Source organism: Ursus arctos, unplaced genomic scaffold, assembly GCF_023065955.2.
Source record: "Ursus arctos isolate Adak ecotype North America unplaced genomic scaffold, UrsArc2.0 scaffold_2, whole genome shotgun sequence".
Lineage (NCBI taxonomy): Eukaryota > Metazoa > Chordata > Mammalia > Carnivora > Ursidae > Ursus > Ursus arctos.
Window position 1 is genome coordinate 12,686,890 of NW_026622874.1, and position 27,061 is coordinate 12,713,950.

General features: G+C 40.1%; 1 protein-coding gene across 21 annotated transcripts in view; it reads left to right on the forward strand.

Moving 5' to 3' along the window:
• Positions 1 to 8,903: 8,903 nt before the first annotated feature.
• PRRC2C (proline rich coiled-coil 2C) overlaps positions 8,904 to 27,061 on the forward strand; it is a 92,178-nt gene continuing 74,020 nt past the window's right edge. For 18 of the 21 annotated variants that reach the window (XM_044387931.3, XM_044387924.3, XM_048225010.2 and 15 more), the window contains exon 1: positions 8,935 to 9,173. The gene's annotated coding sequence lies outside the window, so the exon portion shown is untranslated. Of the gene's footprint in view, positions 9,174 to 27,061 lie in introns of all 21 variants that reach the window. The other 3 variants (XM_044387921.3, XM_044387923.3, XM_044387922.3) reach the window with 2 other exon arrangements.

Sequence of the window (27,061 nt, forward strand, 5' to 3'; positions counted from 1 at the left end):
AAATCATCCTCTGTCACTGAGGGAGATTCCACCAGCACAGGGGTACAATGCTCTATGGATAGAGAAAGAGCCTGGTCTCGTCAACAGCGTCAGTCACCATACCTCCAGGTCATAGAGCAAATGATGAAGAGATACAGACCTTGAACAAAAGGTCAGAGAGAGTGTGTAGGTAAGCTTTCCAGGCAACTTGAAGACTGCGGAGTGGATGAGGGCATTAAATTTTTTTGAAGTTATACTTCAGTCCAAACACCAACCAGCTCTATACCAATTGGCATTGTGACCTCATGAAGCAAGCCATTTAACCTCTTGGAACCTCAGTTTTATAATCCGTATTGCAGTTTGCCATGTAAAATGATGTGTGCAAAGGACTTAGCACCCTGCTGGCCCCCAGTAAGCATTTGATCATTGGCAGCTTGAACAGGATGGAAGGAGTTAATGCAGCAATGACAACCAGGTGAGCACCACAGCAATGATGTGTCCAATTGCTGCCAGGGGGCTCTTCAGGACTAACTTCTTAGTTGACTGCAGCTTGGCTAACCCCCAGGATTAAAAGAATCGCCCGTGGCATCAGACAAGCCTCCTTTCCTGTTAGTGGTCTCCAGCAAGGATATCTTCTCAGGCAGATAATAGGGATCCAAAGGAGAGTTTAATGTGGAAGTAGCTTGGGACTAAGATCCATGCCTCCACTTCCTTGTAGTCAGCGGAAGGTGACCAACTGTCCTAGTTTGCCCCAGACTGAGAGGTTTCCTGGGCCATCAGACCTCCATGCTACCTTTTAGGCTACATGTAACCAGGCCACTTGTCCAACTAAAACCATGACAGTCTCACGCAAACTGGGATGATTGATCCCCCACCCTACCAGCATTGTCTCAAAGTTGGACAAGTGGCCTGGTTACGTGTAGCCTAAAAGGTAGCACAATTTTATTAATCATTACGATGATTAAGATTTTCCAATTAAAAATTTCATATAGGTAATATTGAATATTGAATTGAAAAGAGGTTCATTTCACTGCAATTTACCCAGGCTGTTAAATACTTTGAGAAGCTTTTTCTCTATTCTTTCAGTCACTATTCCTTTTCTCTTTTCTTCCTATTAAGACTGCCCTATAAAGTTAACAATGGCCCAATCCCTGGAGTATTGTACTACGAATTCCCATGTGAAGCAATCATCTCACTGAGACTCTCAGCAATTCAAAGAAATAATTCTGAAATAACTTTAATTAAACCCAGCAGAAATAAGAATGGAGAATACAAAGAAACAAAACCTGAACTAGGCATGGGCTGCTGATACTTTGTAACACATGAAATCTTTTTTATAGGAAGCCTAAAAGTACAGAATTACTTACAATAGCCAAGATATGGAAGCAATTTAAGTGTCCACAGATAGATGAATGGATAAAGATGATGCGGGGTGTATGTGTGTGCATGTGTATACATACATATATAAATAATGAAATACTACTTGGCCATAAGAAAGAATGAAACCTTGCCATTCGTGACATGGATGGACCTAGAGGGCACAATGCTAAATGAAATAAATCAGACACAGAAAGACAAATACCACATGATTTCACTTACACGTGGAATCAACAAAACAACCAACCAGAAAGAGACTCATAAGTAGAACAAACTGATGGTAGGGGGATGGATAAAATAGAGGAAGGGGATAAGAGGGATAAACTTCCAGTTATAAAATAAGTAAATCACAGGGATGAAAAGTACAGTATAAGGAATATAGAAAATAATATTGTATTAACTTTGTGTGGTGACAGGTGGTAACTACACTTACCAAGGTGAGCATTTCATAATGAATATAAACGCCAAATCACTATATTGTACACCTGAAACTAATATTGTATGTGAACTATACTTCAGTTTAAAAATAAAACAATACCTAGTCCCGGTGCTAACAAAGAAATGTACTATCAATCTTACTTCTCTTAATTACTAAGGAGCAATAAAAGATGAAATGAAAAATGAAACCGGGTGGTTTCATTTATACATTGTATGTACAATTGGTCAGGCAGAAAAAAAAAAGTGCCTTGTACTTTGAGAAATGCTACAAAGCAGCAGCCAGGGTTACAATTTTAGAGGTAATTATTGAGCACAGTATATGCATCAGCAATATGTCAAGTTTCTATTTTCTGGACTAACAAGTTAACACATCCCCTATTCAGTACCTTCAATTACCCCCAGGCTAGTTTCCTTTTTAACCTTTTCTAGACCCACCCTCTTTCCCTAGACCCACCCTTTTTCCCTTTGGTCTCTAGATTCTTGCCCTTTATCATTACTCACTTCCAGACTCAGGTGAAATTCCAGCCTAAGGCAGAGCTGTGAGCCTGGCAAGTCTGTGTTCTACTGTTTTCTCCTATCTCCTATCTCTTCCCTCCCTCCCTCCCCGTGCTCCCAAATATTGTTCTCTGTTCGTTAACAACACTATACCCTCTTGACTTGGGTCCACTGCTCCAAGAATTTAGTTACTTCTCTTAGCTAAGAAAAATCTGGGGGAAATTTTGGGTAGACAGGAAATTCCAGTTAATTCAAATTTCATTAACATAGGACTTGTGATTAACAAATAACACTTTTCACCAGATTGTACCTTTTATTCCATTATAAGAAGGGTTTGCTGAGCCAATTCAAAACAGACTGATAAAACAAAGATATTTATTACACTTTATATAATGTAATATTTTATATATGACATATATTCAGTATGTAAGCTCTTACAACTTGACATAAGGTAATTTTTTGAGGCACTGGCAATATTTTTCTTCATTAGCAAAGTTCAATATCTGTTGAAGTTAAGAAAATTAGATTACATTTTCATACAGTATTTGAGTATTATGATTTTCATTACATCAGTCTTGTAATGTTTCAGTTTTACTAAATATGATTTGCTGGACCATTGGTGAAAGAGACCAAAATTGTCCTGTGCACATAAACCTTTAAGAAACACTATTACTAGTAAAGCATGATATGGTCATTGAGTCTTTTATCTTTTACCTAATACCTCATAGATCTGCAGTGCCTCTAGGTTTATAGAATCAATCCTAATGAGAAGGGTAAAACTAAATAAAAACCAAACAAGGGGTGCCTGGGTGGCTCAGTCAGTTAAGCATCCGACTTCTGATTTCGGCTCAGGTCATGGTCTCAGGGTTGTGAGATTGAGCCCCATGTCAGGCTTTTCACTCAGTGTGGAGCAAGCTTAAGATTCTCTCTCTTCCTCTCCCTTCCCCCCTCCACCTCTCCCTCCACTCATGTGCATGTGCTCTCTCTCAAAACAAAACAAAACAAAAAAACCATTAGCAAATAAGACTGGGCAATCACGAAGAAAATAGGTCATATTGTTTGGAGAATCAATTTGTTTTCAGTAAGAAACAGTTTGCCTGATTGCATATCACCAATTGGCAATTTGATAATGTAACCTGAAAATTAATTTTTAAAAAGCAGACCTGGAAATTGAATGATAAGCTTTCATTCACTATGTCATGACAACATTTCCATTATGACAAATGTACCTATGCTGAAGGTGTGTTAGGAAAGGTTCGAATGATACAAAACAAAGTAAATTTTAAAAAAATATTATTTGGCTCTGGACATTGGTCCAATACCTAGAGATTTCAGTCCGATTTCCCCAAGATATTGGAAATAAAGGAATAAGACTGCTGAGAGCTGAACTCTAAGATTACACACAATGGATAAGACCAGAAGTAAGCAAAGTCACCTTTAAAACACAAACTGGCCTGACCTGACTATAACTTGATTTTTATTGAAACAAGATTGCTAAGAGGTTTGGGTAGCCATGGAAACAGAGAAAGGAGCACACAGGAGCACGTCAGTGCCCATCCTAGTGCTGTCAAGGAGAGAAGAAGCTCAAATCAATGGCATGGCAGGATGTCCTTACTGTATTGGAGATCAATGTAGAAAGTTGCAACCATTGGAAATTGAGTATTTCCATCTTCGGGACAAAATTATCCTGTAGTGGACATAGATGAATCAAGAACAATCTATACACATAACTCTACTTGGTCGGAATCTTTGCTCATCAAGCAGCCTTCTGATAATGCCTAGGTTTCCTGAGTAGGTTTGTCTATGTAGAAAATACACGGGCTTTGCAGTCTTGAGTCTTCAGGTATATAAATTAAAAATTAATAAATTAATATTCTGGTTATCATTCTCATGACCTTGGTTAATATAAATTCATCTGATTGCTGGAGCTGTTTTATGTTGCTAAAGAAAGGTACTTCTGAGACTAAAACACTGTAGGTCAGGAGCACCTGGGTGGCTCAGTCAGTTGGGCATCTGACTTCAGCTCAGGTCATGGCCCCAGGGTCCTGGGATTGAGCCCCATGTTGGGCTCGCTGCCCAGCAGAGAGTCTGCTTCTGCCTCTCCCTCGGCCTGCCACTCTGCCTGCTTGTGCTCTCTCTATCTGTTGGACAAATAAATAAAATCTTTAAAAAAAAAAAAAAAAAGACACTCTAGGCCAGATCCTAGAGGATTGGGAAAAATTGACCAAGGTAAGTCTTCCCTGTCCTCTTGGGGACAGTCAGCAGGCATTCCCCTAGCAATGACTGTACATCAGCCAAGCTTTCCCATTTTAAGACCACTGAAATCAATGGGTTGGCGGGGGGGGGGGGGGTTGGTGTGTGCTTGTGACACCTCTGTTTATTATTTTATTTATTTTAACATTGCTGCAGTGACAATCCTTGACCATATTGGTGGGAAATACAGCTCAGACCGTGAGAGATGGCAGGGAATCCTTGAATTTAAAATATATCCTATATAATTCATAAAGTGAACACAAGTTTTCATTTACCACACATCTCCCATATGCTCAAACTCAATATTATCATCATTACGGTCCCTTACTTATAGATACCCTCACTTCCCTACGTTATGCTTACCCAGTAAAGCCCAGCATGGGTGAATCTGTCTGTCTTCTCCATAGCTGTACCAAAATGCTGTACAGCTGGAGAAATCGTATAAACAAACTGAATGGCATATTTTACATTCATCATCACAAACATCAAAAGTGCTCTCAGCAGAGTATGCCAATTCTACTCTCTTCCTCACACTAGGCTTAATTTTTCATTCTCTTACTTTTGAATCTTCCCCTCAAACTCCCACAAGCCCAGCCCTCTCAGCAGATTTCCTCGCTCCCTACTTCACTGAGAAAACAGAAACCATCAACAAAGGGACTTCCCTTTTGTTTCCAACATCGAATCATCAATATTCTCTACAGCTGCACCTACTTTCCCCTTCAAAGGTAAATCCTCCCTCACGCTCTGAATCCACCCCTTCCCACCTTCTTTTTTTTTTTTTTTTAAGATTTTATTTATTCATTCGAGAGAGAGACAGCCAGCGAGAGAGGGAACACAAGCAAGGGGAGTGGGAGAGGAAGAAGCAGGCTCCCAGTGGAAGAGCCTGACGTGGGGCTCGATCCCAGAACCCCAGGATCATGCCCTGAGCCGAAGGCAGACGCTTAACAACTGAGCCACCCAGGCGCCCCCCCTTCACACCTTCTCATGGACCTTCTTTCCTAAGGCGTCCCTCTCTCTTCTACATAATTGTTACCTACCTCCTTCTGGATTATTCTCATCATCATACAAACATGATCTACAGTCCCCAATATTAAAAAATGTCTCTCTTTATTCCACATTCCTTCCGGCTACCTTGTTTTTCTGTCTTGGCAAAGTTCAAGTTCTGGAAATAACAGAACTTGTGCATAGTCTCCGCTGTCTCAACATTTATCTCCTTTTCTGCTCACCATCATATGACTGTCTGACCTCATTACTCCACCAAAATTTCTTGTAAAAGATACTAGTAACCTCCATGTTGCCAAACACAATGGACACTTTTGGCTCCTTCTTCATATGACTTGACCTCTCAGCAGCATTTAACATAAGTGAGTGCTCATGCCATCTTGTAATTCTTTCCTCTCTTGCCTTCTGTGACATCATTGTCTTCAGGCCTCCCAGTTCTCTGGCTTCTCCCCAGTGTTCTTTGCTACATTCTCCACCTCCACCTAACCTTTATATATTGCTGTTGTTAGGGCTGGCCATTTTTTTCTTCTTTTCCTACTCTCTCCCCAAGTGATCTTATGTGCTTCCGTCACTTTAAACACATGTCTATGAAATGTGTGTGTCTAAGTCTGAAGCCTATATCTGTGAGACTCAAATCTCTCTCTCCAACTCTGACTTCCCCTCTGAACTCTAGACATGCATGTCAATGCATACTTGATCTACAGGTAGACATCACGTGAACATCACAAATTTAGCATGTCCAAAATTTAATTTTCCCCAATTTTTCTTAATATTTCTCCACCAACCAAATGATTTTCCTTTCCTCTTCCAACACCATGATCTTTATAAACATTGCTGTCATTCACCCAGTCGCTCAAGCCATAAATCTGTTGTCATTGATTTTCTTCTTCCCCCACATTTAGAAGCCATCGTTTCCTAGAAGCAAGTATATTTTAGCTCCAAAATATATGCCAAATCTGTCTACTTCTCTCCAACTCCATGCCTCCATCTTACTTAGTCCAGGCTGCTATCATTCTTCACGGCTGTAATTACTTCATTACTGCCTAGCAGGGCTGCTGGTTTCCTTTCTTGCCTCCCCACAATCTATTTTTCATACTCTTTACTTACAGCGATTTTAGAATGTAAAATATCAAATCATGTGGTTCCTCATCTTAAAATCTCCCAAAAGCTTTTCACTGCACCTAGATGACATTCCGAGCTCCCTAATATGGCTTCTCAGGCCCCTCTGAATCCAACCCTCATCTCTCCTTCTAGTATCATCTTGTGTCACTTCCTCTCTTAACTCAGTTCCAGAGATACTCCTCTCCTAGTTCCTAGAACATTCCAAGCTCTTTCCCAGATCAGGGCATTTGCAATTGCAATTCTCTTGGTCCAGAGCATGTTCCACCTACTCTTTGCAGTACCGCTTCTTGTTATCATTTAGGTCCCAGTTTAAAAGGCCCTTCTCAGAAAGGTACTCAGTGACACACTTTCTAAAGTAAATGCCTCCTGCTCTTCTCCCTGGTTATTCTTTATCTTGATATCCTGTTTGTTTCCTTCATTGCACACATCCAAACCTATTACTGGATCTGTATCACTAGACCGTTGCCTTAGGACCAAGGTCTTAATTGTTCTATATCTTTATATCCCCAGTACCTAGCACAGACAGTAGGCACTTGATACATATTTGGTGAGTAAATAACACAAATTTGAGAAGTAGATATTATTTTTTTGTGGAAGAATAATTTTTTTAATTTTTAAAACATTTTAGGGGCACCTGGGTGGCTCAGTTGGTTAAGTGTCTGCCTTTGGCTCAGGTCATGATCGAGTCCCACATTGGGCTCTTTGTTCAGCAGGGAGTCTGCTTCTCCCTCTCCCTCTGCCTCCCGCCCTGCTCCTGCTCTCTCTCTGTGTCATGCACTCTCTCTCTCTCCCTCTCAAATAAATAAAATGTTTAAAATTTTTTTAAAATTGCTATGTTTATTATGTTTTAATTAAAGTACAGTTGACATAGAAGTAAGTATTGTTTCCATTTTAGACATGAGAAAACTGAATCTAAGAGATACTAAGTAACTTTGTCATAATACAGAGCAATGCATTAGCAGACCCTGTTCTTGTCTTATTCTAAAACCTAAAGGGGTGCCTGGGTGGCTCAGTCAGTTAGGCCTCTGCCTTCAGCTCAGGTCATGATCCTAGGGTCCTGGGATGGGGCTGGAGCCCCAAGTGGAGCCCCGAGTGCAGCCTGCTTCTCCCTCTCCCTCTGGCTTCTTCTCCTGCTCCCCCTGCTTTTGCTCTCTCTCTCTCTCTCTCTCTCTCTCTCGTCTGTCAAATAAATAAATAAAATCTTTAAAAATAAATAAGTAAAACCTAAAGAATATGTAATGCTTTATGAAACATAAAGAAATACCATATATAGTTACACACACATAGTATGTGCACTGCATGTATGCACACATTTATCATGTGTGTCATAACAATTTTATGACTCACAAAGTTTTCATTACACATTAAAAGTGATTTCTGGGGGCGCCTGGGTGGCACAGCGGTTAACTGTCTGCCTTCGGCTCAGGGCGTGATCCCGGCGTTATGGGATCGAGCCCCACATCAGGCTCCTTCGCTATGAGCCTGCTTCTTCCTTTCCCACTCCCCCTGCGTGTGTTCCTTCTCTCGCTGGCTGTCTCTATCTCTGTCGAATAAATAAATAAAATCTTTAAAAAAAAGTGATTTCTGATTATAAAATCAGGAAATTATAGAAAGGCATGCATAAAATATTTTTTAAAATCTGATTGCTCTAAGAAAACTATTGTTAATGTTACCATTATTAACATCCAGAGTACATTTTTTTAGTCTTTTCTGTGGATATGCATATATTTGGGTGTTTTTATAACACAGTTATGGCATAAGCATATTATGGCATAAGCATTTCCCTGATCATTAAGTATTAATCTGAATTTAATGGGTTCAGAATAGTCCATTATGTGGATTTATCATTAATGCATTTATCTGTCTTTATCAAAGGACAGGTTTCGGTATTATGAATATTGTATTCACAATTCTGGAAAATATCAAGATACCGTCAAATAACAAGGTTAAAGATTATGCGTAGTGTAATGTTGATACATAGTGCCAAACTATTGGTTGAACCAATTCACAGACCCATCCACCACACACGAGTGCTCACTTTCCTAAAGCAGATCAACGTACAGTTTGTCCTCTCTTGCAAGTTCCTGGAGAGAACCGCAAATCTTTGCTGGGCCCGGGAATTTCGGCTGCAGGAACTCCCTCCTTCCAGCAGGAGGCGCCGTCGCCTTCCGCCGGGGTTGGGCCGCCACGGAGGCTTCACGTGATCTGGTCGCCTCTGCGCCGGAGAGCGGTCTTGCGGAGATTTGCCTTGCGTACGGCGCGGCATGACGTAGTACGTAGGGGCTGGCTAGCCGCCATCTTGCTTCTTTTTCTCGCTCGCTCTCTCCCTCTCGGGAAGCAGCGAAAGTGCTTTGGCGGTTTGTCCATCTGCAGCTTCGGCTTTCCTGGTCCGGTGGTCCTTCCAGCCACCCCCTACTCCCAGCCTCCCCTTCCCCTTCCCTCGATCAGAGCTCGGCGGAGACTCTCGAAGTGCGCAGACACACTCCGCTTGACACTCGCCCTGGCCGGTAAGGAAAGCGAGGGCGTAGGAGCTGTGATCAAAGCGGGCCCCATCGGGGAGGGCTGGCGTGGGGCCGCCTGGGGCGTGGGAGCGCACCCCGACGCTGGCGGGCAGATACTGGGAAGCCGCTTGGAGACGGCCTTGGGTCTAGCCAGCCCCCTCTTTTTCTTTGGTTCCCATCGTGTCTGTGTCGGGGGGAAGTCTCGGCCTCCTGGTCGGGGAGCGGGAAACCGGAGTCAGACCCGCCCCATGTGGTCTGCAGCGGGAGTTCCGGACTCGCCAGTCTCTCTCTTCCACCCAGTCCCCAGCTCAGGCCCTGAGGGGGGATTACTCGCTCGCGTTGCCGGCTGAAGAAGGGAGTTTCCATCCTTGGGAAAGGCGGGCGCGCTGTCTTTTTTCCAGATATGTGGCATGCGTCCCCCAAACAACTCAAGGGTTCATCTAGGGCCTTGACTGCCTACTTCTTTTCCGTGTGTAGTGAGGGTGGAATTTGCAGTGAGCAGTGTGTGAGAGAGACCGGGTTAAAGACCTGACTCGGTGGGAGGCTCTTGGGGGGGGGGGATCTGGACCTACCCTCTTCCGCTAGGGACGAGCTGCCCCAACTCCAGAGGAGGGTTTGGTAGTCATTTCATACCCTAGGCCTCGCCATCCCCCAACCTGCGTAGTGAATCCCACTCTGCAGCTCTCTGTCTTTGAGATAGCGTTAATATTATTGGTGTTAGGGTAAAGGCCTCACTTTAGGACTTTCAGGGCATAGGGACCAGTGGGAACACTGATAAATTGTTCTTTTGCCCGAGAGGAATGCGTCTAGTACCTTTAAAGGGATGCATATTTGTTTTGACTTTTTTGAGGTTTCCAACATGCCTGATGTTTGCTGGCTTCTAAAAGCTACCCGGATTTCTGCATTGGCCGATCTTCAGCCTCGGTCCATAGATTCATGCCTTGCTAGGGCACTTGGAATTAATTGTGTGGTAGGCGGCTGTGCTGTAAGATTTTCATTTGGAATGCACCAGAAGAATCACGATTCTTGATTAAGTGCCTGCCTGATAGCGTGCTCCTTCCTGCAAATAAAAACGATAGGGTGATGCTTAAGCACCCACCAAGTCTAACTCCAGCATTTGTTAAAAGTAGATTTAAGCTCCTCTGTTGGTGATTAAGATGCCGCTCTGACTGGAGCCATTTTTAGGTGTGTGTCACAGATGCACTGCAGCAGCATCGTTTCTGGCCCACCTCAAAGGCACTGATCCCCTAAAAACAATTAGGAATAGGTTGGATTTGGATTTTATCTTCAACACGTAGTCAAATAGTGATTTCCTTCTTTTCTATAATGGACTTGTGAGAATCCAGGCTTTTTACTTTTATATTTTGGTTTTGTGAGCTTATATATGTGGCTGTTTTCCCTCCACCATTAGTTGACGTTTTACTGTATGCTGAGCATAGTAATAAGCCCTTTACCTACATGATCTTTCCTTGAGGGAGGTGCTGTTATTTTCATCATCCCATTTTACAGATGAGGAAATGAAATCTACGATATTAATTTGACCAAGGTCACTCAGGCGTTATTGGTAGTGCTGTAGAGATCAAGCCCAGACTGTCTAAATCCAAAGGACGCTCTGGGCCATCAGCTGCCTTCCTGTTCCTTGTAATTTCAGAAACTGTAGTAACTAAAGATGCAGCATTGTTAACCTAGTTTTTTCTTTCATTTGATTTCAGTGTAGAAACATTGTTGCATACAATGGTGAAAGTGCTGCAAGGTGTAAAAAATAGGTTATAACTACTTTGGGGATAGGATAGGTTTTCTACCTTTTTCTATTCAAAGGCCAGTTGGTTAAAACTCTTAACTGTATAGTATGGCGTACAGTTTTTAAATTTTGAGATCCGGCCTGTATTATTGATAAAATATTTCCCCTTCTGTAAAATGGAGGTGATGACGATAATAGTAACTTCCCTCCAAGGTTTGCTGTGGTATTAATAAAGATAATGTGTGTAAAGGGCTAATTGCTGTGCTTAGTATATAGTAAAAGGCCAGCTAATAGTGAATTGGCAGAATATTAGTAGAAGAAAGTACTCTCCCAAGCAGTGAGTAATCTGTATATTCTTAGAATGGAGTATATATTCTTTGGAAATTTAAATAGTTTTTCTTTCTTTCTTTCTACACTTAAACACTAGATTTTGTTTCTTAAAGATTTCTTCATGCTCTACAGTCAGTAACCCTGGGTTCAGTATGTTGAGCACAGCTGAAAGTACAGAAGTTCTGATTCATTCTGGCCTGTCTCCCCACTACCCTTATGCCACCCCACCACCTTTATTGGTAAAGTGTCTTTGAAGATTATATTGTTTTCCCCTCCCTCCAAGTGGTTTCCTCTTGCCCTCCCCCCATACACTGCTTCAACTTGTAAGCCAGTTGAGTAACTTCTGTTTCAGAGGCTGTTTATGCCTTATTTGTGTAAGACGGGGATTGATTATTGATAAAGTTTTACACAAATTGGTAGAGAACCCTATTCTTAGAGTGAAGGAGATCCAAGAGTTGTGTCTTACTGAGTTACGACTAACACACTTCCAGTAAAGTGAGATTTATCAACTTATGAAAAGGTAACACAGTGATAGCTTATCTTAGTCAACGCTGTTAACTGTTGCTTAGAAGCTTGAGAATTAATATTAGTTTTCTGAGTCATAGCATTTTAAATTTCTCAGTAATAAAGCCTTTGGTGCATCAGTCAGGACATCATGGCGGGTAAAAGTATTCTCTAGAGAGGGTAACTTCAGTACATTTTCTATTGTGTTTTTTTTCCCAATCCCCAGAAAGGCTAAATATAAACTGATCTTTTTGCCAGTTATATTTGTAGTCATTTTGCTGTAGATTAACAGAATGCCAGTCATGTTTTGGGGCCTGTGTGTGTGCATGTTTGCCAGCAAATCAGACGAAACAAGGGCTTTTAGTGAATTTCAACAGCGGTCTAGTTGGCAAAAACTTTTATATGGTTAGCATCTACGTACAGTCTGAAAACAAGGTAGCAATTAAGTTATTACCATTAGTGTGATGTAATATTTTCCCCCCTGTGCGATGCTGCTGGGTGCTCTACATTAAGGAGGATGGGGTATAGTCAGCCATTGTGGAGCACATATGATATTAAAAAAAACACTTGGATATTATTTACATAGCATATTATTTAGTAATTTTCTTTTTACCTATGTTGCAATATTAGTCTGTTTTCCTTTACTAAATTGTTTGCATGTCGTCATCACCTTATACAGTGGTTGGCATATACTTAGATTTTATTCCTGAATGTATGAGAGTAGGAACAGAAGAATAGACCCACAACCAAGATTCAACTGACAGATATCTTAGTGAAGCAAAAGAATACCTTTTCATCCCCCCCGCCCCCCCTTATTTACACATTAGAATAGTATCAGATGCTTTCAAACAGTTTGTGTCTATGTACTATGCATTGTGAGATTTATTTGCAGCAGATTTTCCTTTCTAGTTTTTAGATTTATTCAACAAACATTAAAGATTCTTTTAATTTTTTTTTTTTAAGATTTTATTTATTTATTCGACAGAGAGACAGCCAGCGAGAGAGGGAACACAAGCAGGGGGAGTGGGAGAGGAAGAAGCAGGCTCATAGCAGAGGAGCCTGATGTGGGGCTCGATCCCAGAACGCTGGGATCACGCCCTGAGCCGAAGGCAGACGCTTAACCGCTGTGCCACCCAGGCGCCCCTCTTTTAATTTTTTTTAAAAGATTTTATTTATTTATTCTACAAAGATAGAGACAGCCAGCGAGAGAGGGAACACAAGCAAGGGGAGTGGGAGAGGAAGAAGCAGGCTCACAGTGGAAGAGCCCGACGTGGGGCTCGATCCCATAACGCCGGGAGCACGCCCTGAGCCGAAGGCAGACGCCTAACCGCTGTGCCACCCAGGCGCCCCTCTTTTAATTTTGTAAGGCCTAGTGAGTCAGAGGAATATGGCTTTTGGTTCCCACTGCCAAGATGCTCACAGTTTTAAAGATTAATGTTAAAAGTTATCATGTGATCGTTGGATTATACCAGAAGATAAAAATAAAGTCATAAAAGCAGATAAGGGAAGTTTGGGGCAGAAAATCCATGTATGAAAATTGTCTATAGTATAGGTCACGTATCTAGTTGATTACAAATGAAGGCATGATGGCCAAGAGAGATCATGAATAATTACAATTATTAAAAAGAAGAATTCCAATTATTAATATTTGTTGAGCACTTTCCATGCCAGGCACTGAGCTAAGATAAATATGGATTATCTTTTTCAATCTATACAATACACCTAGGTGGTAGATTATTTTATCTCTGTTAACACAACTAGAAAACAGGGATTTTTTTTTAAAGATTTTATTTATTTATTTGATAGCCAGCGAGAGAGGGAACACAAGCAGGAGAAGTGGGAGAGGAAGAAGCAGGCTCCCAGTGGAGGAGCCTGATGTGGGGCTCGATCCCAGAACTCCGGGATCACGCCCTGAGCCGAAGGCAGATGCTTAACGACTGAGCCACCCAGGCGCCCCAGAAAACAGGGATTTAAAGAGGTTTAAGTAATTCGTTCAGACTTACTTAGCTAGTAAGTGGGATTCGAATCATTGACCCAGAGCCTAACGGTAGTGCTTTAGTTCTACCCTACATGGACTTCCCAGTGGCCAGTATTGCCCAACCTTAAGACAAGTCATGACTTTTTAAATCTTCAAACCATCTGTCTTAATATTTTTCTTTAATTCAACTTACTATCTTTTAATTAAGTGAATTTCAAAGAAAATATACATGATTATTTGCTGTTATTTTTTTTTTCAGTGTGTTTCAAAATAAACATAATTTTAAATATGCTTCTATGGACCACTTAAAATTATCTTGTATGTCATCCGTAGTCTTTTGTATTTCACACTTTAGGACATAAATGCTTTAAGAAATGAATGCTGGATAGAATCAGGCAACAGTTGGAATTGATGAAGGCCAGAAGTGATGAAAGCCTAGAATGGAACAGATTCATCACAGGCAATGGCAGTATTACAGGAGATGAGCTATAAATTAGAGCCTTAACTACCTACTCGGGGCAACCATTTCCATGATAAACTACAAAGTGAAGGTATATATCTGTTAGACAGAAATATAGCAGGATATCTAAGACCATCTATGGCAAGAGAAGGAGAGCAACAATGAATAAGTGAAGGAGGAAGTCATTACAGAAATCAGGATGGAGGGGCGCCTCGGTAGCGCAGTTGTTAGGCGTCTGCCTTCGGCTCAGGGCGTGATCCCAGCGTTTTGGGATCGAGCCCCACATCAGGCTTCTCCGCTGGGAGCCTGCTTCTTCCTCTCCCACTCCCCCTGCTTGTGTTCCCTCTCTCGCTGTCTATAAATAAAATAAAATCTTTAAAAAAAAAAAAGAAATCAGGATGGAAGAGAGTAATCTAAAAAATAGGATTATTAGAGCCGAATGTAGCAGAGTAGAAAGATCTAAGAGAAGTGGCCTTTGGATTTGGCTGAGAGATCATTGGTGACCCTAAAAGAATTAAGGTCAAGTAATGAGGTTGGAAGGTTATGCAGGGATAAGTAGTGAGACTTCTTGATTTTTAGGTGACTTGAATACTCAATATGCACTTTGGACTATGAATGTAAAAACCTAGGTTTAGTCCTTTTTGTCACCTAAGTTTTGTCCTTTGTGCCTGCTGTTAACTTTGGAGGCGAGTGACATGGCTTCTTCAAATTTTAGATCCAGGTGTTCCCCGCTTTTTGAAGGTTCGGACTACCCCACTTTGCTTTTATGAAAGACATACATTATAACCTGCTTTTGCTAACTGAAAATTCTGAAGAGAATTTTTGTTTTTATGGAAAAAGGCCAAAAGTGAAAATAGGCAGCTGCGAGATAGAGGCAGAGCGCACCCTGAGCAGCAAGTGTGGTGCCACCAAGCTCCTTCCCCTGGAACTACACTCAGCATCTAGTTTGTCAGTGTACTTTATCATGATATATTTTGTGAATTTGTTACCAAGATGTGTCGTAAGGTGTCAGAAAAGCCTAAGAGGTTATTTCTTGGGTCAGGGAGCAGCACAAAAAGTTTTCCATATGAATTAGTGGTAATTGTTTCTTTGTTGTAGCCATTTCAGCTTACAAAAGGTTTAAGAGGAACACTTTGCTTTCTGATAGCAGGGGAAACCTGTTTTTTCATTTGTGAAATAAGGAAAATACCCATTTCCCCTATCTTAGAGGATTGTTGCAAAGATTATATATTAAATGTGTTTCCCTGTATGTTTTGACTTTTATATTCTTTGATATTACATGAGCCTTGACCATATTTAAAACAGGAAAGAGAACTATGAAAAGTAGGAAGTTAAAGGTAAAGGGAGGGTGGTTCTCCATGATGTTGGAAGATCCCTTCCAAATAAATCTTGAGTTTACAAGATAAGAGATGGATGCCTGTGTGTTTGGAGAATGGGTGGCTAGAGAAGTTAATACTTGATCATCCTTTCCTCTTTACTAATGAATAATCTGAAAGTGTAGGGTTGCTGTGTATGATTATGCAGTTTGTGTACTGCACAAATGTGTGGGTCTGAAGGAGGCAACAAGGACTGAAATCTACTCCGTGCTCTGCTTGCAGAATGTCCTGTGCTCTGGCTAGGCCTCCCAGAGTTAATTGTCCCATCACTTCCCCACTTTTCCCCAGTGTATGAGTACCCCACCCAGAGGATTACCTGTATCTTCCCAGAAGGGTATGTTTTTCTATTTGCACAAAAAGTTCACCAAGGAACAAAAAGCCTAGTACTTTTTACTATGGGTTAAGTAGTTGAACAAGTACACATCAACTTTATCCAATGTATTTTATTTTAAAGATTTGTTTATTTCAGAGAGAGTGCGAGCGAGCATGCACGCACGAGCAGAAGGGGCAGAGGGAGAGAGAAGTAGACTCAGGGCTGAGTGCGGAGCCCAACATAGGGCTCCATCTCAACCACCCTGAGATTACAGCCTGAGCTGAAACCAAGAATGAGAGGCTTAACCAACTGTGCCACCCACGCGTCCCTATCCAGTGTATTTTAAAGATGAATATTGTAGCTTATTCAGTATTTCTGGTAACTAGGAAATAGACCATATATGTAGATCTTAACTAAAGAAGCACAACATAAGAGGTATAGAATTAACTTCTGAAGGTCAGGAAAATGGAACGGATAGAGAAATTTTACTTTAAAAGCCGGAATTGAATGAGGCTTTTGACAGAAGTAGAGATTGGTTATATTTCTGTATGAGTTTTTGAAATTTAGATAAAAATTGGAACTTTTGGTGTGCAATTCTATGAGTTTTAATATGTGTACATTCATGTAACTCACATCAAAATTAGGATTCAGAATGTAGAAAGATCAGATATCTCACATTTTGGAGGCAGAGAAAGTATCTCTCCTGCTGGAGAAAGAACTTGTTGAATAAGGATTAAAAAGTCAGGAATAGGAGTGCCTGGCTGGCTCAGTCAGAAGAGCATGCGACTCTTCATCTCAGGGTCATGAGTTGGAGCCTCATGTTGGGCATAGAGATTGCCAGGAAAAAAAAGTAATAATAAACAACAGATATTGTTTTATTGTGTAGTTTTGTGTATGACAAACTGGAAACATGGAGAGAATGAAAGTAGAAAGTAGCAAAAGGAGAGATGGGTAGGCTTACATGTCTGAAGACAGACATTTTAATGATAGAGGAACAGAGCCAGTGCGTGGCAGGGAGGGATGCTAACCAGTTCTCTACACGTACAAATTTAAACTTGAAATTCCAACCCTTGAAGGCAGCAGATTAGTTATATGAAAGGTTTAGGATAGTTCATGATGTCAGTTGAGCATCTTGAAAGAGACTGCTTCTGTTTTTCTGCTATAACATACAGCATACTTGCCATGTAAAAAATAGTGGATGGAAGAAGCTTTTATGCTTTGGTTTTTATTTGTAATGTTTAAGCTTCGAAAACATTATTACCATTTGTTAAGCTTTTATTAAGTGCCAGACACTATTTTAAGAGTTTTTTTTTTTTTTTTTTGAGATTTTATTTATTTATTTGACAGAGAGAAAGAGAGACAGCCAGCGAGAGAGGGAACACAAGCGGGGGGAGTGGGAGAGGAGGAAGCAGGCTCCCAGCGGAGGAGCCTGATGTGGGACTCGATCCCAGAGCGCTGGGATCACGCCCTGAGCCGAAGGCAGACTCTTAACGACTAAGCCACCCAGGTGCCCCCATTTTAAGAGTTCTATACACACTTGGTTAATTAAATGTCATAATAGACTAGAAGATATAGCCCACAGATGAGGAAATACAAAATCAGAATTATATTTAATGACTAGGGAAATGCATATGCCATAATATGCATATGCCACAATTATGCTGTAAAAACACCTAGCTACAAAATGTTAGAGCTGGGATTTTAACCAAACCAGTTTTAAGAAAAGTAATGGTGTGATATGAACAGTTTAAAAATACTGTAAGTTGTCAAAAAGAGTAATGTGGCAATCACCTCATCTAGTAAATGGTGGACACATAGATTTGTTACTTTGCTAGAACATAATTTATGGTACAGAAGGTTTGATAGCTACATATCTTTTCTGATTGTTAAGGCATTCTGCCCCAGAAACTTAATTCACATGTTTCAGTTTCTAAGAACAGCTTGAGCCCTTCTACCATTCTGATTAGAATTCCAACAGATTTATTTATATTACACTTTGTTTTTAAAAATGACAATTTTTAATGCTTTTGCTGTAGTGCTATTTGTAGTAGAAGCACTCAACATATGGTGGTATTCTTAGCTTTTCTATTATAGCAGCAAATGTGATCTTAAAAATACTTGATGCCACTCTGACTTTAGAATTACTAAGTGATTATAACAATTGAAGATCGAAATGAACTTAGAAGTTGACCAGTTTGATCTCTTACCGAGAGCAAGACCTTTTCATTTTAAATGGAAAATTTAGTTTAAAATTTGATAGACATATGTTCTCTTCAGTTAATACATCAGCTTCCCTGGTCCTTGTCAACTCCAGCTGCCCTGAGAAAAATATCATAGGGGCACCTGGGTGGCTCAGTTGGTTAAGCTGCCTTAGGCTCAGGTCATGGGTGGGCTCCCTGGTTAGCAGGGAGTCTGCTTCTGCCTCTGCCCCTCCCCCTGGCTCGTTCTTTCTTCTCTGCCTAAAATAAATCAATAAAAGTTTTTAAAAAGAAAGAAAATACCATAGACTAGGTGGCTTAACAGGAATTTATCACAGCTCTGGAGGCTGGAAAACCAAGATCAGAGTGCCCACATAATCGGGTTCCAGTGAGGTCTTTCTGGCTTGCACATGGCTGTTTTCTAGCTCTGTGTCTCCCATGTGGTTGGGGGAGAGCTGTGGTGTCTCGCCTTAAAAGAGCACTAATCCCATTAAGAGGCCCACCCTCATCACCTCAGCTAAACCTAATTATCTCCCGAAGGGCCTCTCTCCGAATACCATCTGTCACATTGAGAGTGTAGGACTTCAACATAGGAATTTTGAGAAGAGAAACAATTCTGTACATAGCTTCCCCCTGCCTCTCTCTCTCTCTCTCTTTTTTTAACAGTCTTCAGTGCATTGAGTCTTAGACTTTTTACATTATTATATTTCTACAACAGATGGAATACATTTTTACTGTATTTTGTTAACTATAATTTTTTTATCCTTGATATTTTATTCTGTATTGTAGTGCAGTAAATTTTGAAAATAAAAACTTGAATCTTTTAGAATCTCCTTAGCCTAAAATGACATGTTATTTATTATTACATTTTAAAGATTTGATGTTTATCTCTTTTATAATGAAAATTAAATTCAGATTTTCATATGGAGAGGTTATCTGGGCGCTGGCTTTGCCATAAAGTCTGGATTTAATTTTGGCCCTATCTCTTCGTAGCTAAATGAGTTTGGGGCAAGTTATTTTTACTTGACTAAAGTTGATTCTTCATTGGTAAATTTTGGTGACTTGGGCTTTGAGCTCTTATTTCCAGCCTGATATTTTTACATCTGTAGAGTTCAGATTTTTTAAAGATGGCTTCAAGAGACATTATTACATTAGAGTGTACAGAACTTACATCCCTCTTCATGTTAGAAGTGGGAGACAAATACGGAGGATCATTCAAGGTTTTAAATCTAGAGGTCAGGGGCGGGTGCCTGGCTGGCTCAGTCAGAAGAGCATGCAACTCTTGATCTCAGGGGTTGTGACTTCGAACCACACATTGGATGTAGAGATTACTTAAATAAAATTTTAAAAAAGATAAATCTAGAGGTTAGGGAAAGTGGTTGTGGTGAAGTTGGGGAGAAGAGTGTGTTTGGGAAAGCAGGTGAGCTTTTTGGTTTTACCTTTTTTTTTTTTTTTTTTTTTTTTAAAGTAGGCTCCAGGGGCGCCTGGGTGGCACAGCGGTTAAGCGTCTGCCTTCGGCTCAGGGCGTGATCCCAGCGTTCTGGGATCGAGCCCCACATCAGGCTCCTCTGCTATGAGCCTGCTTCTTCCTCTCCCACTCCCCCTGCTTGTGTTCCCTCTCTCGCTGGCTGTCTCTGTCTCTGTCAAATAAATAAATAAAATCTTTAAAAAAATAAAAAATAAAAAAAAATAAAGTAGGCTCCATGCCCAGTGCAGGGTTCAAACTCATGACCCCAAGACCAAGGGTCGCATGCACCAGCTAGGCGCCCATTTTAAACTTTTTCTTTTGGAATAATCTTAATCTCACAGAAAAACTGTAAAAATAGTATGAAAAATTCCTGTATTCCTTCATCCCTATTCCCTGGTTGTTCATAGTTTACCATATTTATCACTCTCTGTGGGTATGTGTACATATGCACACTCAGTCACATTAACAGTGTGTGCTTGACTTTTAATGTCTGCTGTTCTAAACCCCTGTCATCACCTGAAACCTTAAATTCACGTCATAAGCTCCTGTGCCTCCAATTCTCTCACTCAGTACATTTCCTCCTTTTGTTTTTATTTATTTATTTTTTATTTTTTAAAAGATTGTATTTATTTATTTGAGAGAGAGCGAAAGTGAGAGAGCACAAGCAGGAAGAGAGACAGAGACAGCAACAGAGACGAGTGGGGAGGAGAGGGAGAAGTGGACTCCCTGCTGATCAGGGAGCCCGATGCGGGGCTTGATCCCAGGACCCTGAGACCATGAACTGAGCCGAAGGCAGACGTTTAACTGTCTGAACTACCAAGGGGCCCCTCCTGTTGTTTTTATTAAATGAACAAAGCAATCCATAGTAAGCTTGACTCAGTAAGCATTTAATAATTACTATTGGTGGAGCTTTTATACAATCATATTAAAATTGGCAGTTCCTTCTACTGTCCTCCTTATTCTATTCCACCTTCTTCTGCCTTACTCTCTGGCTTAGACTTCCATGAAATGTTACTCTAACCATTTCCCTGGCAGTATCTTCTCCGGCCTTACTTTTCTTTACGCACCTATGGCACAGCACTAATTCCTTATCATTCCAGCTGTTGTGTTCTTCCCACCATTCCCCATTCCTGAATGTGCTGCTGGACATTAATGAGAGTCTTCAAACTGGACAGCCTTGGGAATACTGTATATCAGTTGTCTCCAGCTTCTACTGGGTTGCCAGCACTGATTGTCAATGCCTCGTTTGCCTAGTTGTATATCTTTGCAAACCTTTTCCAACCTTCTCACATTTCCTGTTATCTCCACTCAGTTGATGAAGACAACATGTCTTTTTCATTTGTTCCTAGTAGTGCCTGATAATACAGTAGGCGCTGGATAAACATTTGTATGAATGAACAGGGGAATCAAACATTTGAGTTTGTAGTTCTGTCCAGAAGTTTAAGTGGAGACATTTTGTTCTATAGACAATTAAAAATGTATGTCTGAAGTTCGTAGTTTGAAGGAAAGTTTTAGGAATTATACTTATTGAAGCAATGAACAATAGTTGAGATAGCCGAGGGAGCAGGCACATAGAGGGGGCTGGTAAAGAGGGATGGCAAAAGCACGTTAACATTTATGTACAGGGATAGGAAAAAAAGGAGAGCGGGGCGCCTGGGTAGCGCAGTCGTTAAAGCGTCTGCCTTCGGCTCAGGGCGTGATTCTGGCGTACCGGGATCGAGTCCCACGTCGGGCTCCTCTGCTGTGAGCCTGCTTCTTCCTCTCCCACTCCCCCTGCTGTGTTCCCTCTCTCGCTGGCTGTCTCTCTGTCACATAAATAAATAAAATCTTTAGAAAAAAGAAAAAAAGAAAAAAAGGAGAGCTGTCAGAGAGTTACAGAAACCAAAGAAAATGGTTTACACAGAATCCTTTTGCTTTTTATATTTGTATTGATACTTGACTATTACTTATTACTTACTAGAGATTCTTCCTTTATTCAGTAAAACATTTGTTGAGTGCATATAGTATGCTCATTTGGAAATGGTTGCAGGGTCTTTTTAATGTTAACTATTTAAATCAGTGAGTCATTGTATTCCATTTTCCAGAGGAACTAAACTCTCACCATAAGATAACGAGGAAAGAAAGGTAAACAGAGCTTGGATACTTAGAAAGCCCATGGTGGCCAGAAAGATAATTGTCATTTAATTCAAATTGAGCAGATTGGCAATTTGTGAAAAGTGTGGGGTTTTTTCAAAAATGGTAGATTTTAAATATCACTGATATCACTAAAACAATGTTTTTAGTGTTGAATACTTTAAAATACTTTTGTAATGGTGAGTAATCATAGAATCTTATAATTTTTGAGACTGAAGGAATTTTAGAGATCATAGCCAGTCTCGCCTCAATGTGGAAAACCCTTTACAGATTTTTTTTAAAATTTTTAACCTGTGATAGCTGTCCTTCATGAAAACCATCCTTTTGTAACCACTGTTGTCATTTTTTTTCATTTTGAAAGGTTGTTATTTATATTATCATAAACTGCTGCCTTCCAAACTTCCCTTCGACCTTTTGAAATAGTCTGTTTTTAAAATACTTGCTTTTTTCCTGTCTTCTTTCATCTTAACACTTCCCCCCCCCCCCCATTGTTACAAGGTAATACACATTGTTCAGATCTGGAAAATGCAGATGCTCATGTTTCGGTATATCTAATTTCAGTGAAAAATACTAGTTTCTTACAGTCTTTGCTCAGGGTCACAGAACCTTGAATTTAGAAGTATGATTACTTTCTCTTCCCTTAAAGGGGGTATATTTATTATTCAGTAGCTGTTTTTGTAGACTTACCCTCAGACCCTAATGATTCAGATTTTTAGGTACATAGTAAGCAGGACAGTAAAAAAAAAAAAAAAAAAATTCTTAATAGCATGCAAGTAACAAAAAGTTGTTTTTTATTTTTATTTATTTTTTTGAAGATTTTATTTTACAGAAAGAGAGGACAAGCAGGCAGAGGGAGAAGCAGGCTCCCAGCTGAGCAGAGAGCCCAATGCAGGGATTGATCCCAGGACCCTGGGATCATGATGAGAGCCGAAGGCAGACACTTAACCGACTGAGCCACTCATGCATGCGCCCCCAAAAAGCTTTTTAAAATTAAAAATGATACAAGTAAAAGGGGAAAGATTTATACGATCTGAAGAGAAACCAGAGTATGCCCCTGTGGAGCTTACTGGTTTCAAGGGTTTTTAAATTACTAATTATGTAAATTGTACCATTTTGTTACTTAAGATGTGGATCTGCAGAATGCAGCCATACCTTATTCAGCAACTGAGATTTTTTTAAATTAATTTTCTTCAGTGGCTCTTCATTGCATTTAGAATAAACTGGGCAGTACTCCTTAGCCTAGCCTGGTAGTTCTGCCTACTCTGACTTCCTCTCCTGCCTCTCCCCGTTCCAGATCAAAATTGGGTTTTCCCCCCTGGTGGTTCCACTGTGGCTGTAGTTGCATACCTTGGGGATATTGAAAGTTCAGTTCCAGACGAGTGTACTAAAGCAAATATTTCAATAAAGGGAATCGAATGAAATTTTTTTGGTTTCCCAGTGCATATGAAAATTATGTTTGTGCTATATTGTAGTGTATTAATTGTGCAATAGCATTATGTTTCTTAAAAACACTGTGTGTGTGTATGTGTGTGTGTGTATATATATATGTACACACTTTTTTTTAAGATTTTACTTACTTATTTTAGAGAGAGAGAGAGATAGCAAGAACAGGAGGGGCAGGCAGGAGGAAGGGAAAGAGAATCTCAAGCAGATTCCACGCTGAGCAAGGAGCCCAGCATAGGGCTTGATCCCAGGACCCTGAGCTCATGACCTGAGCTGAAACCAGGAATTGGATGCTCAACTGACTGCACCATCCAGGCGCCCCAACAATATATATGTCTTAAGTAAAAGTTACTTTATTGCTAAAAATGCTAACCATCATCTAAGCTTTCTTTTCGCAGTGGAAGATTTTGCCTCCATGTTGATGGCTACTGACTGATCAGGGTGGTTGCTAAAGGTTGGGGTGGCTTTGCAGTTTCTTAAAGTAAGACAGCACTGAAGTTTGCTGCATCAAGTGACTGTTCTTTCGTGAACAATTTCTTTGTAGATTGTGATGTTGTTTGATAGCGTTTTACCCTTAGGAGAACTTTTTTACAGTTTGAGTCAGTCTTCTCAAACCCTGCCACTGCTTTATCAACTATGTAATATTCTAAACCCTTTGTTCATTTCAGCAGTCTTCACAATATCTTCACCAGGAGTAGATTCCATCTCAAGAATCTACTTTCTTTGCTCAGCCATAAAAATCAACTCATCCATTTAAATTTGATCCTGAGATTTTGGCAGTTCTGTCCCATCTTCAGGCACCACTTCTCGTGCTCGTTCTCTTGCTGTTTCCACCACATTTGCAGTTTTCCAGCTCTGAAAGTCCTAAATGCATATTCTGTTTCATTGACTTGGAAAATCTGTTAGTATAGCCATTTTCATTAATTGTTTTAGTTAGGTCTTCTGGATTATTTGTTGCAGCTTCTACATCAGCACTTGTTTCAGCTTGCACTTGTGTGTTATAAAGTTGGTTTCTCTCCTTTAACCTCATTAACCAACCTCTTCCAGTTTCAGATTTTTCTTTAGTTTCCTCACCTCTCTCAGCCTTCATAGAATTGAAGAGAGTTAGGACCTCACCCAGGATTGGGCTTTGGCCTAAGGGAATGTGGCTGTTGGATCTTCTGTTTGATCCAGATCACTAAAACTTTCTCTGTATCAGTGGTAAAAGTGTTTCACTTTCATTCCTGTGTTCACTGGAGTAGCACTTTTAATTTTAAGAATTTTTCTTTCGAATTCACAACTTGGCTGACTTTGGTGCGAGGGGCCTAGCTTTTGGCCTTCCTTTTCTCACTGAGCTTAATCATTTCTAGCTTTTGATTTAAAGTGAGAGACACGAGAATTTTCCTTTCAGGTGAACACTACAGACCCTTGTAGAGTTATTAATTGGCCTAATTTCAATATTGTTGTGCTTCGGGGAACAGCTGATTGGTGGGCGGTCAGAACACACAACATATATCAGTTAAGTTCATTGTCTTAGTTTGTGGTGCCCCAAAACAAGGATAATAGTAACATCAAAGATCACTGATAACAGAGCGTCATAACGGGTATAATAATAATGAAAGAGTTCATAATATGAGAATTACTAAATGTGATACAGACATGAAGTAAGCAAGTGCTGTGGGAAAAATAGTGCTGACAGACTTGCTCATTGGACGCAGGGCTGCCACAAACTTCCATTTGTAAAAAAACACCGTATCTGCAAAGCACAATAAAATGACGTATGCCTATACTTAGGAGACACCTGAGGAGCTTTTCAGAGAATACTGTTGCCAGACCCAGTCAGAAATCCTGGTTTAATTGGTCTGGTACAGGGACTGTAGTATCTTTACAAACCTTCTGGGATAAGTCTGCAGCCTGTGTTGAGAACCACTGATTGATTTTTCTTCCCTCATGTGACCTTTTCAGAGAGATCTTTCGGACCTTTACCATTGTTTCTAGTCTCTTTCGCCTCTTTGCTATCCCTTTATCCAGTTGAGTTTTTTATTCTTTTATTTTTATTTACTTACTGTTAAAACTTCATGAAGGCAGGGGCTCCATCTGTCTTTCCATGATGTATCTTAACATCTAAGACAGGGTTTGGCAGTATGTTAGTTCTCCACACATTTGTTGTATCTTGTTGAATGAATATTTGTCATTGTAACAGTAAGAAGGCAATTTCAGGCTTGTTGTTTCTGTGTAACCTGTAGAGGATTGCTTTGTGAAATTGTATTTCAGAGAATTTACTAAATCCTCCAGCAGGCTTTAAGAGATCATTGGTTTCATTACTTAAGGTTTTAGTATCCAGGGATGCACACACACACACAAAGGTATGTTATCCCTTGGAAACTTATGGATGTGAGTTAGCTTCTTATGCCAGTGCTCAAAAGGAAGAGATGTTACCATACTTGCAAGTGCCTTTGATGGTGTAAGGAGCATTAATGACAGTTGTGTTATGCTCAGTGAATATTCACTTAACACACAGTAGTTATGTGCATGTTTTTGTTACTTTCTCCCATTTTTATTTGTTGCATAAACCACAAGGCAGATAAGAAGTCAGATGAACCCACACTTATCAACTACTTTTTGTTTACCTATAGTCTTTGCTATTATTCTTACGTATTTTAGATATGTTATGCCATTGAAGATAGATTTTTAAATTCTTTTTACTTAATCATATGCATTTTTTTAATCTTCTGGTCTTGAAACTAATTTTTTTTTCATTTCAAGTCATTGCTCTTAAAAACACTTGCAATTTTTTCTTTTCTGTTACAAAAGCAAAGTGCATTTACTGTTTATATTTAGATATTGCAGTATGTATAACAAAGTCAAAGTTGCTTGTAATCAGAGGAGTATAGCTGCTGCTGGTAATTTTGTGATATGCTTTTGTAGACCTTCATGCTTGTCATGTATGTTGTATTTCTTAATACTTACATTATTTGTTTAAAAATAATATATACTTTTAAACTTATCTCTTGAGCATCTTTCTGTACAAATCTCTGCGTATTTTTATGAAGATCTCAAACTAAACATGTCTAAGAACTCTTGCCTCCCCTTCTCCCCCATCTTCCCTAAATATAGTCTTCCCCACCCTACTCATGTCTAGCTTTTCAAGCTCCAGACCAAAATTGTCCTTATTTCCTCTTTACTGGCCTCCTCTACCTAGTCTCCATTTTTCAGCCACAGCTACATCATCTTGTGCCTAGGCTTTTGTAGTCTATGGTGTTTCCACTTTCCACCTTTGGCCCCCTACAATCCATTCTTCACATTGTAGCCAGGTTGTTTTTAAAAACCAAAGTCACGTCTGGGCTCAAAACGAATGCTCAGAATCACATTGTTTTAAAGATAAAATTTAAAATTCTGATAGGCCTTCTCATCCAACCCTTTCTTTCCCTTTCAACTCTCCCTTTCTTACTAGCTTCGACTTCAACCGCTTTTATAGAAGTGTTTGAACATGATAAGCATGTCAGGACCTTAGGGCCTTTGCATTTGCTTTTTCTTCAGCCTCAAAGCTGACTCCTTCCCTGTTAGATCCAGATCAGAAGCCTTTCCCTCAGGCCTTTAGTGATCAACTAATCTAAAATAATTATACTTCACTTTGTCACATTGTCCTGTTTAGTTTCATTCATAGCATATGTCACCATCTGAAGTAATCCTATTTACCTGTTTTTTTGAATCACCATGCTAGACAGTAAGACCCGAGAGCAGATTCTAGTGTGCTGTCAAAGAATTCTTTAACCCAAGGTTGCAGAGATTTTGTTTTCTTTAGAAGTTTTTAATTTAGGTTTTTACGTTTTGTCTGTGCTCCTTTTTAAAACAAAATTGAGATATGATTAACATATAACATTGTGTAAGCTTGAGGTGTACGTGTTGATTTCATGCAATTACATATTGCAGAATGATTACTGCTGTAACATTAGCCGATAATCCCATTA